This window comes from Antrostomus carolinensis, unplaced genomic scaffold (genome assembly GCF_000700745.2).
Source record: "Antrostomus carolinensis isolate BGI_N321 unplaced genomic scaffold, ASM70074v2 scaffold13244, whole genome shotgun sequence".
Lineage (NCBI taxonomy): Eukaryota > Metazoa > Chordata > Aves > Caprimulgiformes > Caprimulgidae > Antrostomus > Antrostomus carolinensis.
The window spans coordinates 18,927-26,177 of record NW_010311486.1 but is presented as its reverse complement, the minus strand read 5'-3'; positions in this window follow the sequence as shown (position 1 = coordinate 26,177).

The following is a 7,251-nucleotide window of genomic DNA, read 5'->3' as shown; positions in this document are numbered from 1 at the left end:
GGCGCGGAGAGGGATTATCAGTGACGTACCTTGTCTTTCTTTGGGCTACAAAGACTTTTGACAATGGAACCAGAAAAACATAAGCATGGCCAGACACACTGATGCAATCAGGAACAGATCCAAGAAAGTTTGGCTACAAACTCATTTAGGAACAAACAGCTTCCAGTTGCTGTAGGAAGGAAAAAGGTCGACAGCCTATTTCCAACATTATCATTAGAATATCAGGTCTGCTGCTCATGGTTTAGAAGCAACACACCTCAAGTTTGCACATCAGAGTTTGAAGCCTCACATGGGTGAACTGCTGACAGGTGAATTTCCATGAACCTTATTAAAAGAGAAATTACTCTGCATCATGTTACCTGTCAATCTAGTAACAGGCAGTGAGGTTGCCCATCATATCTAAGCTTTCACGCATTTCAGAGTCCAGAGTCCTACAGCATTGATATAAAACTTATTTTCTAGCCAAGACCACAGTCCTTGCACAACATGACAGTGTAAATGAACTTCCCAACTCTTATGAAACACGTGTCACTTTTTTGGAGGATTTGGGGAAGTACAAGTGCTGAATAGTACTATCATAGCAAATCTGAGCAATGTTGACCCATTCACCGAAGGAACACTTGCCAGGAGAACTCAGAACTATGCCAGATACTTGAAGTCATCTGAGGTAACGTTCGGTGCAATGAGTCACGTAAGTTAAATAGGTCATCTGCCTTAGAAGAAAGACATACTGATTTACCATATTTGTTAGCCGAGCACGTAATCACAGAACCAAACTTACAGACCAGAATCAGTTTTATAGGAAGTAGATCTCTCCTCACTAAGGATTCAATAAATAATAACTCCAGTTACTCCACAATCTTTCAGGTTTTGCACAACAGCTAACTCCACAGACCAGTACCATCTAGGTGTCTTTCAATAACTCCTGAAGAAACATCCTGAAGACAACTCGGAGTAAGAAGTAATTCTGTCTGATTTCAGCGGGCAGGAAATCAAAGAACAGCTTGTTCACTTCAGGAAAGCAGTGTGAAATAATGTGACAACCCAACTGCACTGAATCAAAGGAACAATTGCCTTTGCTGAAATCAGCCTCATACTTCAAATCCTTGCTTTTGAACCTGGAAGGCTTAGCTAAGAAGAAGGATTAAAGCAAGTGTTCATTTCCTAAAAACCTAAAGAAGGTATTCCCCATTTACCCTGTGAGCAGTGAAATTACAGAATTTGGAGACTTTCAGGGTCCGAGCATAGAATTTAGTTGCAATAAAGTTAATTTCCTTCATGGCAGCCCATATGGTGCTGTGCTTTAAACAAGTGTTGGTAATAAACCAATGTTTCAGCTGTCGCTCAGCAGTGCTTGCACAGCACCAAGGCCTTCTCTGTTTCTCACTCTGCCCTCCCCAGCAAGTAGGGCTAGGGATGGACAAGAGGCTGGGAGGGGACATAGCTGAGACAACTGACCCAAATTGACCAAAGAGATATTCCAATACCAAATAATGTCATGCTCAGCAACAAAACCAGGGAGTTTTTCCAAAGTAGATGTTGTTTGGAGACAGGCAGGGCTTTAGTCTGCTAGTGGGACATGGAGACTGATGACTTTTGCATCTCTTCTGCCCCGCCCCCCCTTCTTTCTTCCTCCCACCTTCACTTCAGGCAAATACATCCAGCCTGCAGACAGAGAATAAAACATGAATACAAAACATGGTTCTACTTCCACACTGAAGGATATCCTCTACTTATTTCAGCAAGTTTAATAACTGCAGTAGACCTTTCCCAAGAAGAAAATAATGGTTCCAACAGAGATCACCTTCTGGAAAGGTTCTGAATACTGCATCCATGAAGGTGAGAAATTTCCATTGGAAAAGTAAAGATGAACCTGCTTCGAATAAAATAAATTTACACTATTTTTCTCCGTTATAGCATATGTAACCAATATACATCAACTGAATGCCTGAACTGTAGCCACAGAAAAATAATGTGGGTCTTGTGGAGGCAAATCTAGAACTCACAGATAAGGAGGACATCATCTACTGTCATAATTCTGACTTCTTGATTTCATTTCCCTGGCAGCAGCAGCCAGGTGTGAATTCTTAAAAACATAGGACTTCAAGCATATATTAACTTTGTCTTCCTGGATTTTACTGAATGACCTGATGCTGATCAGGGTGTCAAATTTATCAGGCAGACAGAGGTAACATCCAGATATGAACTTGTTAGGAGAGCAGCACCTGATGAGCTTGCTGACAAAAACCTTCCTGGCACTAAAGATAGTGCTAAATGGTCTGATTTTAGGTGATGTCAGTTTGTGACACCCACAGGCCCTTATATCCAGGAATACATTCGGTGCCTTTTCAAGAAGGCCATCTTCCAATGTAAAGATCTTGTTCATTTTCTGTTTTAATAAAGGATGATTGGTGGAGCATCTTAACATTTCCATCTCTGTGATAATCAGGATACAACATACATGGAGTACAAGATGGAGTCAGTTCTTAAGTTGCAAAAGAAGAATTTGGGAAGCCAGAATATCTTGGGTAAAGAACAAATACAGAACAATTTTTCTGCCACTTTGAAAAGAAAACAACTCACAGCTATGGAACACTCCATCTCCCCAAGGAAGAGACGTGCCAGATGCATTCCAGCTAATGCATCCATGTGTTTTCTTATTCTCCACACATGGAGCATGAATGCTCCATCTGCAAATCTGTACGAGGAAAATAATCCCTTTTCTCAAGTTTTCAAGTGTAAGTGGTATGTTCATATCTACGTGGTCTACATTAAAATACAGAACTACAAATTCTGTAGGATCTTAAATGAAAAATGCATTATAGAGGAAATATTGTTAAAGGGCTCCTGAAGCCTTCCTTCTGTTTACACTGTAATTCTATAGAAAAATTATATCAACCCTACCCAAAAGGATTTTTACCCCTCTGGAATAAAGAACAAAAATAGTACAACTGGGGACAACTGTTCTGTACTGGTGTTCTCTGTTACCTTTTGTTCTTATTTTTGAACCCTACAAGAATTTCAATAGTGGAACAGAACCAGATGTATCAGTGTAAGTCATTTCATTCTGGCACATTCAGGCAAAATCTGCTTTACATGACTAAACATGACTAAATCTTAAATATTTCATTTGGGAAAGATGCCTCCTTATCAGTGACAAGCTTCAGTCACTCTGAGAGAACACTTAAAAAAACCCAAAACATAACAATGAAAACAAACGAGGGGAATAAAACTAGTGTAGGAAAGAAACCAAAGCCAACACTCCACTCTTACCTCCCAAAAGAAACTAAATGAAAACTGCATTCAAAGTTCCAAAAGAAAGTAATTGAACAGGAGTTCAACTGCAAAAGCACTGTCCTAAAATTCTTCCAGAAATAAGTATCACCCATATAGAAAGTACATTGCTTAGGCTAGAATTGTCTTCGCATTAAGCTCTAACCTGTTAGTTCAAACATACTGAAAAAACACAAGACTGATATTAATTATTAATGACTAGGAAAGCCAAGGACTTGCTTCACTTATGCATATAATCCATATGTACATATTGCAAAACGGTGAGGAACAGCAGCACACCAGATTTGTTACTATTAAAACAAAAAAAGCATTCATGTATACATACAGAGCTACTATATTCCAGTCCCTGGCTGTGACTCTAGCATGCCTTCTATCTGATCTATGTCAGTTTTGAGTGTCTAAATGTACGAGTCAACAATATTTGTAATGAACTGCATTCACCATAACTGCAATCATAACACTCGACAGAAATGTTAAGAAAGTATTCAGAGTCATTACCCAGCACCACAGACATTAGAGTTAGACATCTGAATAAAAGCAGATCAATAATCACAAAACTGAAACTCCACTGTAAATCCTTAATTAGAAGTGGCACTTTTCGTTTTAAACCACAAAAATCAAAGTAAGAGCAAACCATTATGGCATTGTTTCCTGGATTCCAGACCTAGGAGGTTATCACTGAAGATCCCCGGCGCCACAGGCACCACTGTCTTTAACGTGCGACCTCCAGATGACAGTACTATGCTACTATCCAGCTCTGCCACTACACACAGAAGGATGTTAAAGTGCAAAAGCCCTACAAACTTTGAAATCCTGAGGGACCTGCGCATGTAATACAGTCTAAGCATCAAATTGCCATGCTACTTCCAACCATTCTTAAATGTATCCTTCCAGATCACCACAACTACAAAAAGGAAAGAATTTCTCTGCATGCTGAAAGTGACACACCAAAGAGATGCCCCAAACTATTCCAAGATATCCTTCCTTATCCATGTTGTCACCTTAATTCAGTACAGATTTTTTTCAACTTCAGGGTTATCAAAAACCTACCAAATGCTCTGTCAAACAGTACAGCCTAGCATGCAGAGTTTAAACAAAATGTTACCTAGCTTTACTTTTAAAATATCAAAACTTTTATCTTCAAGGATGAGTTTTGACCCAAATTAGATCCAGAAATTAAGAGTTAATCAGTGTGCACTGGGTACCCAACTAATTACTCAATGCCTGTTGCAGAATACAGAGCCTTTCCAAATCCTTTTGTGAAATTCCTCATCACCTGTGGCATGGAGGAAAAAGAACTTGTCTCAGCTGTGGAAAGAATATCATCTCCTGATCCAGCTAAAGCCTGCTCAGTTAAACACACTTGCCAGCAGCCTCTGATAATATCATAAATGCACCTAAAGTGTTCCCCAGAGGAGAGATAAGAATTTACACGGTATTTTTATTTTCAGGATTGTCAGACCAATTTCCACTTGAGATAGATGTAAGTGCTGCAGCCTTTTGTACCAGGACTTGAAAGCCAAAAGTATGCTGGATAAATAAAACATATTTTGTAAAATAGCTAGCTGGAATAAACACATAAAAATAACAGAATAGATACTTGCCATTTCAGATTAATATATTCGAAAAGGTTTCACTACACAATGAGATTCAAGTAATGTCTTTGTATAAACAGATTTTTATAATAGAAATTTATGCCAGTTGAGCTCTATTTGCCAAACTGATAGATGATACTTTCTGAAGTAAACATTACTTTTCCCACAGAGGTCTGCACTTTAAGTACTCCTTGTCCTGTACAATGTCATACAAGTCCTCGTTGTTTCCACTGCATATTTATACAACACTCAATTAAATGCATTTTCAAAAACTCTCTCTAAACTGTGTTTCTATTTGTTATCCAAAACAGAAGCCCTTGAAGATACTGTTATACCATTTAATGGGATACATGTGAAACCCCACATGACTTTCGCCAGGACATGCTTCTAATCCCTTCCTCAGTGCTCCGAACAACTTTCCTTAGAGCAATTAATTCCGAGAGAAAGAATTATCAAAGTAGTTTTCATACCCTGCTACATAGTTTTATACAGAATTTTCACTTTCAAACCTTTCAATACTGTTTTTCCTCATTTTAACTATATAGGCAAACATTTTATGAAATGAGAGATCATGCCTTTTTTAAAAGGAAACTGTCATTCTCTAGCCTGTATCTCTCAAACATTGCCTAGATTACTCAAATTGCACATGAAACGTTAATTTCCATACTCAGTATCTATTTTTCTTGTACCACTAACAATACAATTAAAGGTGTTTTTCCTACAACTTGTGACCAAGGAATATGAAAAAGTCTGTTAGAAGTTCATGGACATGCCAGATTAGCCTACTACTTCAAATGTAAAAAAACTATGCTACCATCACAAGTAGCACGACAATTATTTCACCTTCACGTCAGTAGGGTGTTTGAGGTCTCTCTCCCCAGCCCATAACTAACACTTACAGGCTTTAGGAGGTAGGGGAATCTGTATTAAGGTATAAATATCTCTGTTTTATCAAAAAGCATCAGGGTGCATGGAACTCTCCACTCTATCAGTTTCCAAAGCCAGAAGGGCTCATTTTGTCCTGGCTCTGTCTTGAAAGACGCTCACTTTTCCAAGAGAAGCCAGAAAGCACAGCAGGAGAGGGCAGCAGAGGCTGCCGAAAGCCTTAACATTGCCTAGCAAGGGCAAACCCAAATATCACACCTATCAAGAAACAGCTCTACACCTCAGTGGCTAGAACCTGTGCATCCTGACAACTGGATGCAAAAACAAAAGGAAGGGTATGAACATGAAAAAGTACACATTCTGATTTCACATTGTTTAGCTCATAGGTCTTCAGGGAAAAAAATGCCAATACAGAAACAAACTCATGAACAGTGTCAAAACATACAGTAAACAAACTTATGCCTGTTAATATAATGCACATATACTTGGCTTTTCTGTTCACCATAAATTCTACATTGTATTGAAACTTTCCTGGTTTTCTATTTTGCTTTTTCATGTTTTTTTTTTTCTCTTCTAAAAAGGAAAAAAAACCCAAAAAACCAAAAAAAACAGCAATCACAAAAAATCTAGAACAAATTCCAGCAAATACCAAAGCCAATAAAGCTTTTGCAGTTCTCTTAAGACTGAATGTGCTATTAGCACTAATTCCTCACTACTCCACAAAGAACATCCTCTAGCCAACAAGCCAGAGCATTACGAAGCATACAAATTTAAGTAGGGTAAATTAAAATCTCAATACATTATGAACGTCCCAGTTGTTACTTCACAGCAGTTTACTCGTACTTGATTTTCCTCTACCAAGAACCAAAGTATGTTCAGAAAAAGCCAGAGATGCTAACCTAACTAGGCACACCCATAAGAGAAGGCATATTTTGAGGGTTTATTGACTGGGTCAATGTGTGCAGTACCCTGTTTTCTCAGAGATCTCAAGTGTTGTTAATGGCACCCAAGATGCTATCGATAATATTGCTACAACAGGGAAATACTACTGCAACAGCATGAAGAACAGAAGAAAGCTCTTGAAGATAACATAGAATTTATTGAAAACCAACACACTCATAATTAAAAACTGACTCAAATGAAAACTGTGTTATACAAAGAAGTATAGGATTAGAAACTATGGATAATTTAACTCCTAAACTTGAATGATACACCTGCACAGTGTAGACTACTGCCAGGCACTAGCAGTTCATCTTTTCTTTAACATGACCTAACAACTGATATCTACATTCTTGTCCAATTTTACACTGTAAAATTTTGCTTTTAATATAATTTTGAACATCTACCCAAGTAATTTAAGTGTGATCAAAACATTTTTACATTTCACCTTACTTGTAAGAGACAGCCTTAGTGCAAGTTAGTAAATGGTGCACTTCATAGCTAGAGCGGATTCTTATCTCCAAAAATGATGGGCTTG